Raw genomic sequence first — 13,799 nt, 5'->3', positions numbered from 1 at the left:
AAGAGTCAATGCCTGCCATGTAAAGTAGGAGAATATATGTGTGCACTTTCCACGTATAAGTGAAGTATTTTTCTATTTTTCCACAAGTGATCGGTAAAAGGAAGTGCTTAACCTTCAGGAAATGGTCTGAAATATTATATTAGCCTATTTCTATTTATTTTCTATGACGTGTGCAATTTTTTCAACCCTGTTAACACATTTTATGACTTGTCTAAATACAGTTTAAAGCTTCAATGTAAAATTCTCACAGTAAACATACAGAAATGTAATAAATTTGTTATGCAATAGAGAAAAAAAAAATGGGGCAAGCCAAAATCACCTGACGTAAGTTCATCTAATTTATCTAATAGTTTTCACAGTAACACTTTACAATACAGTTTCTTTTGTTAGCATTAGTTAACTACATTAGTTAACATGAACTTTTAATCAAAATATCTGTTTAACATTAATGCACTATGAATTTGACAATGCAACATGAACAAACAATGAACAATAGTATTTTTATTAAATAACATTAAATTAAAAAATGTTGTAAAACACATATTGCTCACTGATAGTTCATGTTAGCTAATGTATTAACTAACGTTAACGAATGAGACCTTATTGTAAAGCGTGACCGTTTTCACTACAAAAAACATGGCATATGGGACTCTAATGCTTAAACAAAAAGTAATAAGACACTAAAGAATATGTAACATATTCATGAAATGTGCCTTGCAGAATTCAAATTATGAACCAGAATGGTGGGTGAACATTTTAACAGTGAAGTAGCTTAGGCTGCAAGCTAACCTGGCTGTTGAAGAGAGCAGCACGGTTGTACTGTGGCTCTCCTGGTTTGACCTCTTCTAGCACATTACACGGCACGTAGCCTGACTGACCGCTGCGGTTCCTCAGCAGCCACCACTGTTTATTGTTTTCCAAGGCCTAGAAGAACATGAGAGTCTAGTATTATTAATTGCATGACTGTGCATGGATCAATATTTTTTTCTGTGACAAATCTATTTTTGAGTCTGTTCCTCGTTCATTCAACATGTTGTCTAATTTTAGCTACAAGGTTTTGGTGAAACGGCTGTGTCATACTGTGTCCCATTGATGTATCCTACCATTGGGATCCTAGAATTAAATCCCAGTGATACCAGGCTCAGGTCGGGCATGTCTAGAAACACGATTATCCGTGTTTCCAGATGGATTAGCCAATCGGGGGTAATCCCTCTTGATCACTTCAGTAGTTCTCATGTAAATAGAGTTCCTCAGGGTTGGAGGCTGTTCTGAGGGAAACTGCAGACATCTGAAAGTGACAGGTTGAAAGGACGCCTTCCTACATGCTGGATTGTTGTGGGTATTGTGCATTTGCAAGGGTTTACTTGTGTTGCAGTAATGTGCAGTTGCATAAGATCTAATTTTATGCATTATAAAGTAGGCAAAACTAGATTCATGTGTCTTTGGGCCCTATCATACACCTGGCGCAATGCAATTGTTTTTCACTAGTTTCAGCCTGACGCAGTTATCATTTTCACGTCCTGCGCCAAGTTGTTTAAATAGCAAATGCAAATGCTGGTCTGAAAACGAGCTGTGTTCAGGCGCATTGTTGGCGTGTTGCTATTTTGAGGCAACTGAAATAGACTGCACCATTGACAGTATTTTTTTTTTTTGTTACTTAAAGAGCGCGTTAGTAATGTGCGCCTATAGGCGGGTGCACAATGCGAGTGCACTCTGCTTATTACACACAGAGGGATGCGCAGCAGCACACAAACATGTCAAATATTAAAATTAAAAGGATTACAATGTAAAATATTAATATTGTGTACATAAAGGGATGGTGGAATCCGGCTTGTCCCGTAGATGGTCTGCTTGCAACGCTTTAACCTAGTGCACGAGCAGATCCATTAGCTCTCTAGAGACGAGTTCAGTCTTTCCGCTTGCAAATTCTGCCATGTAAATAGCAAATCTGCCATGGTGCTAGCTCAACTGGAATAGGAAATTACACTCTGATTGTTTTTTTGCACGTTACGCCCAAAACAACCCTTTAGACCATGCACTGGGTGCGCTGACCATTTTTCCTGTCGTTTAACTAACAAAAGTGGATTCGGACACGCCCTAACTGCACTTGTGCCGTGCGCTTTAGACCATGTGCTTAGATCGTTAAAATAGGGCCTTATATGTTATAGGTATGTTATGTTCAATCTAGTTTTCCTCAGGTTTCCCACAAACTTTTTATGTTTTTTTTTTTTTTATCATTTATGTTCAAACATCGGCCTACATAGTCTTCTAGACGTTGATCTCTGCATGAGCTGTAGTCGTGTTTTCTCTCCTTCTATCCTCCCACACGCTGTACCTCAGACCTATTCTGCCCTGTTCCCCATATCCTCCTCCACCTCCTCACAGAGGGTCATCCGTACCTCCAGCACCTCGCCCTGCTGCACGGAGAGCTCGTTGGCATTGCGCGCCACGAAGTGATAACGGATCCTGACATGTTGGAGATCGCTGTTAGACCTGTGCGGTAGAAATAGCAACACAGCACAATACTTGGAAGTTCATTCATAGGTGAGGCTACAGTTGACTGCAGTTACGTAGTTAACACTTGACAGTATTTTTAGAAGTTAGATTTGGTGTTTTTAGCCTTAGATTTGTTAATGTAGTCTCTGCACCTCCTCATTTTGCTTTTGTAGTTAAGATACTTAAAAGTCAATATGAAGACCTGTTTTTAACCCATTCTACTTCTGTAATATAGAGTGTTAAAAGTGAAACTGGGTATTTAATGTGAAAAAAAAATATGAATTTTATCCATCTGCAATTGATTGGATAAAATGTAGGTATTTTACACCAGAATGTAGCCAGGGTTGTGCTAGTTTGATAAAGCATAGCTGTTTGGCTGTTGATTAATATTATTGGTTACACTTTAATTTGATGGTCCTTTTTTTCTATTGAGTATAAGTAATGTTGTACCTACAGTCAGGGCCGTCGCTAGTGGGGTGAAAGGTGGTGACAATTATAGGGGCCCCCACTGCCCAGGGGGCCCCACAAAATCCAGCAGTTATACTATATAGGCCCCTGTTGTATGAAAAATTCTAATATTTATATTAGTTGTATGCCTGAGATTTAAATGAAAACCACAAAAACATGCAATTTGGTTAAATATTTTTTCCAAATATCTCTTACCTCCCTATAAATGGTTTAGTCCGATCTAAAGTATTTATTAATTATTCAGTCAGTGACAAACATCAGATGGACCCAATAAAATAGTAAGTCCCACCCCAGCTCGTGAACAGAACCAATCAGAGTTGAGGCGGCAGGTCCTGAAGTTAACGATGAACTTGGTGGAAGAGCAGGAGATTGACTGACAAAATGTCGGGGAAAAGAAAACATAAATCAGGGTACCAGAAACTCTATGAAAAGAAGGAGAGGGAGGCCAGGAGAGTTGTTGTATCACAGTCGATCAAGACGTTCTTAAAGACAGGTTGTATTGTTATTTCGCTGGGAATAAGAAAACTACCGTCTACAGCCTGCCGGTACTGTCACTCTCCATTAGCCTATCGGTGCGCACCACAATCGACCGAATGATTACGTGGTCAAAATTCCTATCTTTTTACACTATTGTAAATAGTTACATTGCATTATGCACCTGACCTGCCGGCTGATGATGTATTTATTAAATCAAGAAAACACGAATACAACACACTGCACTTGAATGAATAAATTTTAGCTTTATTTAATAATATTATCTTATAAATGACTTAATTTAACAATAAATGACTTTATTTTTTAAATTTGACTGCATTCTTGTCAATTTATAAATGTTTACTTTTTGATTTATGAAGTATAACAGACTGATGGGGGAAAAAACATTATTTTGCTGCTACTTTTTAAAAATTGGTTTTATTATTATTTAACAATTTATTTTTATTAGTTGTAATTTTTATATACATTTAACTTTTAAAATAAAGGTTTTACAACAACATCACCATCACCAACATCTGTTATATGTGGGCCTCCATACTCATCTATTTACAGTATATGTTATCGGTGGAGGGTGGAGGGGGCCCACATCAATATTTTTTCAGGGGGCCCCGAATCCTCTAGCTACGGCCCTGCCTACAGTACATGTCAACTAACTCTCAATATTGGAGTATTGGTGGTAGGATTAGGGTTAGTAGAACAAATTGGCATGTACTTGCAAAGTTACTTGTAGTCAGTAGAATGTCTAAAGGGGACCATCACAATAAAGTCTTAGCAGATATTAAGCGGACGGCATACTAATACTCTTACTCTAATGAGAGTAAGTTAGCATGTAGGTGTAATGTTACTTATAGTCAACCTAATGTCTAAAGCAGACCATCAAAATAAAGTGTTACTACATTATCTAATTGCCCGCACAACCTGTCAGTGATAACGTAGTAGTTTAAAGGTAAGAGTTATTTTCTTATTTGGAAAACCTTGCAGCAATGAATTGTTCAATATAAGACAATGCAAAAAGAAAGCAAGTAAACAGGGTCGATTTGGGTTTCATGTTGACTTTCAAGGAAATCCAGCAGACCAAACAACTTTGTCTAGAGGCCAGTCCATGAACAAACAACTCATTATAACTAACAAGCCAGCATAACAAGCTACTTTGAAAATCCTTGTTTTTTCCCCCTTTAAATCTGTTAGAAATAAAGCAAACTTTTTTGTTTTAATGATATGTTGACAAATTCTGCCACTTTTATTAAAGTAGCAAAATCTTCACAAAGCATATATATGGATAGAACATACAGTATATTATCTCAACAAGGTGCATTTTACTATTAAAAGTATTGTTTCTTACCTTATAAATCTATTTTATGTCAAAAACAAGCTATAAAACACTCAAGAACTCTACACGATGAACACATACATGCAGAAACCGGACTATTATAATGGACAACTTACGACTCAAGCATCCTTTTTCAGAAGAGCCTGCGGTTGCTTTGCTGCAAGCGTGCCGTGAGCCGCTGCAACCTCCGTCAAGGTGGAAAGTAACTTGACGTGCTGCAGCCTGCACATGTGGTGTAGCTCATGCATATTTCAGTGGGCCTGCACAGAGCATGGAGAACTTTAAACTGAACGTACTGGTCCCCATGCATCATTAATGTGCTGGCCTACCTCTCTCCTCATCGTACAGTGATAGAGCGTTGAGGACAACCGCAGTGGCCCAGTGTCCGGCCTGTGCCAAGACCTTCTTTCTTGAAGCCCATAAATAAATAAACATGCTGAACGCTGGAAACTGGCACTCCACTACACAACAGGCAGATTTGTTTTCGCCTGCAATCGCAATTTGTTTTACACGCTCCAGATAACTGACCATATATTTTAACTGTCTCATAATTGTAGCCATTCAGCATGTCACTCTTAATAAATTGCCTCAGTAAAAGTGTAATTATCAACTTAATTATATATTTATATACTTCTAAAACAACAGTATAATAAATTATCTTTATACAAATTATTAAAAGTTGAAAACCATAATCCATGGCAGTTTAGATGCATACTTTACAGCCTGCATACTTAAAATTGGCATTTAAAGTTCTGTCCATTCTAGTGAACACCATCAGAAGGTAAATATGGCAAAGAAATATGTTAACCCTCATACTGTTTTTCCATAATAAGTGCCTTACTGTTTCACAGATTTTTGCTTATTTTTTTTAAAGAAAAGGTTGAAAATAATTTTTGCTGCAAGGCACGTTTATATAGCACATTTCATACATTATAGTAATTCAAAGTGCTTTACACAGAAATTAATTAAAATAATCACAAAATAAAAGTAAGGAAAATTAAAACAGTTATAATGTTATAAGATGATACAGTTATAAAAGGAATTAAAAGAGTAAAAAGATGATACATGGATAAACTTTCATCTGGCAAAACACCGGTGTATCATATTTTTCACAGCTGCTTGTTTTACTGTGAGATTTTCCCATGTTGATTGTACTGTGTCTGTGGTGTTTTTCTGTAATCAATTATCTGTAATCAACATTATGCCACCAATGCTGTTAATTGGGCTTAATTTGTACTGAATCTGTAATATTCCTTTACATTCTACTACCTACAGTACCTTTTGAGAAGGCATGTTGATTGACAGTCTACCAGAAAGGCACTATCAGTACATCAAGCATTTTCTGTAGCACAGAACAGTACACATCTTAGCCTGAAGAATCAGTAACCTTTTCTGAAATCCTTGGTTGTCGACCCAGTCTGTGACCTGTAATAGTATAATAACGTTGGAAGATGTTATCAGCCCAGAGCCGGTCGTGGGAGGACCCTGTTTTCACCTACAATTGGATATCACAAACATGATGACACCATGCTTCTACAATATGGACTGGTGTTTCAATGGGTGATGTGTTTGGTTAATTCTGCAGGCTCAGTGTAATCCTTTGCCAAAAGCGTCTACTCCCACAAATCCATGTTCATCTTGCTGTACAGCATAGCCTGAAAGCCAAACATGTGAATCCATTTTCTCGTTTGAAATGCATTTATATCTTTATTTACATTTGGGTTTTTTTCTGAATGCATATGTCATCTGTTTGATAGTGTTAGTCAAGTATTGTTGCTAGCAATGTGTCTCATTTTGTGTAGATTTTAGCATGTGCAGTACTTTTCTAGAGGGTTTATTTCAGACAAAGTGATTGGTTATATTCCAGTAAACAACATTCTATTTACTTTTGCTTTTATGTCATCAAACAAATGAACAATGGTGTTTACCACCTTTGCTAAACTGTCTTTCTTGTACAACATACGCAGTTATTAAAATGGCATCTAATTAGAGGCATTGAGCAGGCGTTTTACATAAGATTAATTGCATTTTTGAGAGCACTTTTTCTTCATTATTATTCTGCCGTGCAAATGGATTCACTGCAACTGTAATGCATATTCATTTTCAGGAAGCTTGGAAATTGTGGGAAATTAGCCAACGGTGGATCTGGGCTGCTGTGAGGGTACAAGCAGAATGTGTAATACAGGAGCTCTGCTTCTGCTCCCTGAAGTCTGGGCCTCCTTAACTTCCATCCTGAACTATGGTGGGCTTTGCCTCAAGACAGAGCCAGTGCAGGTTGTTATTCTGGGATATTTAAAGGGGACATATCTTGAAAAAGAATATTTCCTTGCTCTTATGAAGAGTTACGACCTATAATAGCATGCGTTCACGGGTTTTCTCTTTTTTCATCAAGTGAACAACCTTCCAACATTTCAAGACTCTTTAAGCATATTTAATATAATATTTAAAAAATATTCTGAAGCACAGTATAAAAAACTTTTGAAAAAGAACAATTAAAATTGGATACCCCTGCTGAACAATAGAGCATAAACCAGCATGAATTCCGTTAAATATTGTAGTCAATAGTGATAGCATGCACTTTTTTCAACAATTGCTGAAAGAGAATTAATTCAACCACATTCGAGAGCCAATTGCCTAACTAAAAGTTACATAATAAAACATTAAGTCACCATTATGGATGGAGACTGGAAGGAGAGTGGACCAAGATCACAACAGAGAAATGTGAGAATCATCTAGATTACGTATGTAACCCCGGTTCCCTTACGAGGGAACTCCACGCTGCGTTGAATGATGCTATGGGGACACGTCCCGCAGTACCCGGTGTTATATTCACCACCTCCAGTGGAGGGGCGCCTAATACTGTCCAGTTAGCAACCAACCGCAGCTCTTTTGGGCTTTATTTTCTGCGAATGCCGAAAAGTCCAGAGGGCGAGACAGGGGCATCGAGGATGGTCTTGTCACACTCTTAGACGACAAATTAAGCAGGCTGCCTGCTTGGTGGCACGGAGGGCTAGATCTGTGGCCATACGCAGCTCTGCCACCGCTCAAAAGGATAATCCCTTGCCCTGATCCAGGTCTTTCAATAAGTCTGCTGGTAGACTTGCAATACAGCCATAATATGTAAAGTACCACCAGCCTGTCCTGCCGCTGCATATGCTCTGCCAACCAGCGTTGATGTCGTTTGACATGGCTTCAATAGAATAACGGCAGCCTTTAATGATGAGGATATCCCTGAGGAGAGATAGGTCGCTGAGATCCCTTCAGCCCAAGGTATCTTCCCATTTGTTACGTCCCTCGTTAATTAGATGTTATTTGTCTAGGAATATTATTAGACGTAACAAAAGTTCCCTTTCAAGGGAACTTGCGTTGCGTCGAGATTTGACGCTATGGGAACGCTTTGCGTGATGATGTCTTGAAGCACATGTAAAATCAGTCCAATGGCGTGGCGGAACGTCAGAGGCGGGTGACGTCACGTACCAGGAAACTATAAAGCCTGCCTGAAAACAGAAAGCGAAAGCTTCTGTGTCTTCAGTAGCACTCTTTGTGAATTTGTCAGTCTTATTTGGTGTTGTCTGTCTTTATAAAGTACACAAGCACTATGGCGAGCAAGCAGCAATTTAAACAGTGTGTCCATCCCTGCCCGCGTTATTTAACGGGAGGTGATACTCACGTTTTATGTGTTGCTTGTTTGGGTAAGGGGCATGCCCAGTCAGCACTCGAGGGTGCTGGCTGCGAGCATTGTGATGCGCTGCCTTTGCGTACGCTCCGATCCCGCCTGGCGTTCTTCAGCGAGGACGCTCAGGCTCGCGTTCCCCAGGGCTCTGGTCCCGCCGCTGCCGAGGCACGGCGCCGATCACAGACCTGGGGTTCGCAAATGGATGTATCAGCGGGGTTTGAGACGGGCTCAGCCTTATCTCAGCCTTCACCTGATAGATCCAGTGCCTCTTCTCGGGGTTCGAAAGCACGCGTTGCGGTTCCTTCCGCCCCGATTGAGGCACCAACGCTGCAACTATCCAGTTCTGAGGAACTGGATGTTGTTAGTGTTGATGCTGAGTCTGAGGATTCGCCACCTCATTCTCATGCGTTTGAGGAGTTATTAGAGGTTGTGACCAGAGCAGTCGAAAGACTTAATATTGAGTGGCCATCAGATAAGCAGGACGTTCGTTCGAAAAGCAAGCTTGACGAACGTTTTCTGCCATCCAGGTCACAGCCTCAACGTCAGAGCCTTCCGTTTTTCCCCGATCTCCACACCGAGGTGTCGAGATCGTGGGATAAACCAGTCTCATATAGAGTTTACACCACGCAAACTTCCAACTATTCCTCTATATATAAAAATAAAGAGCATGGTTATGGGGAAATGCCGAAGGTGGAGGAGACGCTCGCGAGCTATCTTTCTCCAGCAACGGCATCTTCCCTAAAGGCTCCGATGTTGCCTACTAAGCCCGTCAGAGTTACGTCTTCTCTGGTGGGCAAAGCATACTCCGCTGCTGGTCAAGCTGCAGCGTGTCTACATACTATGTCCCTGCTGCAGGCTTACCAAGCCGAATTATTGAGTGATTTGGGTGAGGGCGGGGGTATTGGTCCTGAGGTTGTGTGTGAGTTACGTAGAGCCACAGATTTGTCTCTCAGGGCCACCAAGGAGACGGCTAAATCCATCGGCCGCTCTATGGCAGCCCTGGTGGCCACTGAGAGGCATCTGTGGCTCAACCTCAGTAATATTAAGGAGAAGGAGAATAATTTTCTTTTGGATGCGCCCATTTCTACTTCGGGTCTGTTTGGCAATGCCGTTAACACTGCTGTAGAAAAGTTTCAGGAAGCTTCTAAACAGGCAGCTGCCCTTCAAAAACTCCTCCCCCGCCGCTCTTATCACGAGGCTGCTGAGCGGGAGCAGCCTCACACATCCAAAATGAGCTCACATGCATCACACCGTGCCACTCAGAAACAGAGCGTTTCCTCCCGTGCTCCCCCACAAAAATCACGGGGACACGGAGGGCGCTCTCAAACCCAGCAGCCTTCGAGGGGTAGAACGGATCTGCGGACCGTTATTATTGCCAAGAAGGCTGCGGGGAAGAAACCCTGACGCTCAAGGGCTCAGGAAAATGAGGGTAGTTCCCCCCGAAGTAGAGCGGTCAACACCTCTTTTTACGGTGCCCGTCTCTCTTCGGTGCCCTCAGGGGACCGTTCTGCCAACCCTGCCACCTCCGGTGCTTCAGGGCGCAGCGGTCTCCGGCGAGCACATATCTCAAGGACCACCCGAAAACGTAGTGGCCTCGGGATGCCCGCCCCCTCTGAGGAGGGTGTTAGAGCAGTCAGTTCAGTCGTTCCCTGCCGGTGCGCCGTTACAGGGCGACGAACTGATTACTCAACAACAACAAAATCCAGAAGTCAGTCTCGAGAGACTGGTACCTCTAGTAGAATCTTTGACAGCGTGGAAGCTACTGCCAAATGTTTCTCGATGGGTCCTGCAGATCGTAGAAAAAGGGTATCAAATACAGTTCAAGAAACGCCCACCTCGGTTTATGGGGGTCCTACCCACAGTGGTGGACTCCGAGCAGGTTCTGGTCATGGAACAAGAAGTGAACACTCTGTTAGAGAAAGGGGCCATAGAATATGTACCTCCCTCCAACAGGGAAACCGGGTTTTACAGCCGGTATTTCATAGTTCCAAAGAAGGACGGGGGATTGCGTCTCATTTTAGATCTTCGAGTTCTGAACGAGTCAGTCATGCAGCTCAAGTTCAAAATGTTAACATTGAGACAAATCGTGCCACAAATCAGGTCCGAGGACTGGCTTGTCACGATAGATCTCAAGGACGCATATTTCCATATTTCCATCCGTCCGTGTCATTGGAAGTTCCTGAGGTTTGCTTTCGGGGGCAAAGCACACCAATATCGAGTTCTTCCATTCGGTCTAGCTTTATCACCCCGCACTTTCACCAAATGCGTGGATGCAGCTCTGGCGCCCTTGCGCCTTCAGGATATTCGCATAATGAACTACATCGACGATTGGTTGATTTTAGCTCATTCGCATCAGATGGCGATTCGGCATCGAGATGTCGTCCTCGCCCATATGAAAGAGCTGGGGTTACGGCTGAACGCCAAGAAGAGTGTGCTTTCTCCACTTCAGAGGACCACTTTTTTAGGCGTGGTTTGGGATTCAGTGTCGATGCAGGCGCGCCTGTCACCGCCACGTATAGAGTCCATCCTTGCAGCTGTGAAAAGTGTAAAGCTAGGCCAGCTACTCACTGTCAAACAGTTCCAGAGACTGTTGGGTCTCATGGCAGCAGCTTCCAACGTGATACCTTTTGGACTGCTGCACATGAGGCCCCTGCAGTGGTGGCTCAGGACCAGGGGGTTTTCCCCGAGGGGCAACCCATTTCGCACAATCAAGGTCACGCGGCGATGCCTACGTGCCTTGGTTATGTGGAAGAAACCTTGGTTCCTGTCCCAAGGCCCAGTGTTGGGAGCTCCTTGTCGTCGCAAACTGCTAACGACGGATGCTTCCCTCACAGGTTGGGGAGCGATTCTAGAGGGTCGCTCATCTCAAGGTCTGTGGGAAGACCATCATCGTTCATGGCATATCAATCGCCTAGAGATGTTAGCTGTTTTCCGGCCTCTGAGGAGCTTTATCACAGATCTCAGGGGACACCATGTGCTAGTACATACGGACAACACGTCGGTAGTCGCCTATATAAATCACCAAGGGGGTTTGCGCTCACGCCCATTATGCAATCTGGCACGCCATATCCTCCTGTGGTCCCAGGGGAAGCTGGTATCACTCAGGGCAGCTTACATTCCTGGGGTCCAGAATATAGGAGCAGACACTCTGTCGAGACAGGGGCTGAGGCCCGGGGAATGGAGGCTCCACCCCGAGGTGGTGGAGCTGATATGGAGGGAGTTTGGCCAAGCACAAGTGGATCTGTTTGCGTCTCGAGAGACGTCTCACTGTCCACTTTGGTTCTCCGTCACGCATCCAGCTCCTCTGGGACTGGATGCTTTGGTACAGACGTGGCCGAGGCTACGTCTGTACGCTTTTCCCCCAGTTGCTCTGCTCCCGGGAGTTCTGGAGAGAGTTCGCAGGGACCGGATTCACCTAATTCTTGTAGCCCCGCGCTGGCTGGGCAGAGTTTGGTTTCCCGATCTCGTGTCTCTCCTCGACGGGCCTCCTCTGGAGCTACCCGTCAGGAGGGACCTTCTGTCCCAAGCGGAGGGCTCGATATTACACCCCCGACCAGAACTGTGGAACCTGTGGGCTTGGCCTCTGAGGGGGCCCAGCTCATAGAGTCAGGTCTCTCAACTGAGGTTGTTGAAACCATTCTACAGTCCAGAGCTCCCTCCACGAGGAAACTTTATGCCCTGAAGTGGAGAGTATTCACTTCTTGGTGTAGTGACCGTCGGTTGGACCCAGTTAACTGCCCAGTTGGTACAGTGCTGGAGTTCCTGCAGGACCGGTTCACTGCAGGTCTGACCCCGTCCACTTTAAAGGTTTATGTGGCGGCCATAGGTGCTTACCACATTCCTTTGGGTGGAATGTCTGTGGGGAAAGACCCCTTGGTATCTCGTTTCCTTTGCGCTGCAAGGCCTTTCCCTGGCCCCCTTTGAGCCTATTGAGGAGGTTCCTGAGAAGTTCTTGACATTGAAAGCTCTGTTCCTTCTAGCTATTTCTTCTCTCAAGAGAATAGGGGATCTTCAAGCATTGTCGGTTGCTCCGTCATGCTTAGAGTTTGCACCGGGTATGGTTAAAGCTTTTCTGCATCCGAGACCGGGTTATATCCCCAAGGTCCCCACTAATGTGGCTAGACCTATTGTTCTGCAGGCCTTCTGTCCTCCTCCCTTTCAGAATGCGGACCAGGAGACGAATAATTTGCTTTGCCCAGTTCGGGCGTTAGACGCTTATGTCCACAGAGCTGCCCTGTGGCGTAAAAGTGATCAGCTGTTTGTATGCTTTGGGTCTCCTAACAAGGGATCTCCAGTGTCTAAGCAAAGAATGAGCAAGTGGGTGGTTGAGGCTATTTCGCTTGCTTATGAAGCGGCCGGGCAGCCTTCTCCTATGGCTGTCCGGTCGCACTCTACAAGGAGTATGGCGGCCTCCAAGGCCCTTATTTCAGGAGTTTCTCTCCAGGACGTGTGTGATGCGGCAGGCTGGTCCTCACCGCACACCTTTGTCAGGTTTTACTCCTTGGACCTGGGCTCTACACCAGGGTCTCAGGTCCTGTCATCCTAGTGCTGCTTTTATGATTTCACACAGGACAGACACTTGTAGCTATGGTGGCGTTGGTATAGACGTTCCCATAGCGTCAAATCTCGACGCAACGCGAGTTCCCTTGAAAGGGAACGCCTCGGTTACGACTGTAACCTCGGTTCCCTGAAGAGGGAACGAGCGTTGCGTCACCTTGCCATATCTCCTTCGTGCCTGTCAGCGACTACTTCAGACTTTACGAAGCTTTCGCTTTCTGTTTTCAGGCAGGCTTTATAGTTTCCTGGTACGTGACGTCACCCGCCTCTGACGTTCCGCCACGCCATTGGACTGATTTTACATGTGCTTCAAGACATCGTCACGCAAAGCGTTCCCATAGCGTCAAATCTCGACGCAACGCTCGTTCCCTCTTCAGGGAACCGAGGTTACAGTCGTAACCGAGGCGTTTTGCATGTGTGTGTCAATATAGTAACGGGAATTGCAATTGAAAAGGAACAGACAACCATCCATAGCTGAGTTGAAAGATTTTAATTCTTCAACTGCAATAAAGTGAAGTAGTAACAAAGGAAAAATATAATGAAAGTAATGAATATTTACAATTAGTACAACGTAACAAGAATATTCAGATCAACAGACAATCTGGGGAAGAGGAAGGAGCAAGAGAGTGGTGCTTAAATCAAAAACTGAATATAACAAAAGCCGGTAACACTTTAGAATACTGTTCCTTCATTAATGAATAACTACACAGGAACAAATGAGTAATGCATTAGTAACACTCTAGTAACTACTATTAACTAACAAGAAACTCTGATTAA

At 43.6% G+C, this 13,799-nt stretch overlaps 1 protein-coding gene across 2 annotated transcripts in view; it reads left to right on the top strand.

The window, feature by feature from the left end:
* Positions 1–13,799, top strand: part of mgat4c (mgat4 family member C) — a 118,074-nt gene that overhangs the window by 81,484 nt on the left and 22,791 nt on the right. The gene's annotated exons all lie outside the window — the stretch shown is intronic.

Source organism: Abramis brama (genome assembly GCF_963993115.1).
Source record: "Abramis brama genome assembly, chromosome: 9".
In the NCBI taxonomy this organism is placed as follows: Eukaryota; Metazoa; Chordata; class Actinopteri; order Cypriniformes; family Leuciscidae; genus Abramis; species Abramis brama.
Note: the sequence above shows the minus strand (reverse complement) of the source record. Positions and strands in the feature narration are given on the sequence as shown.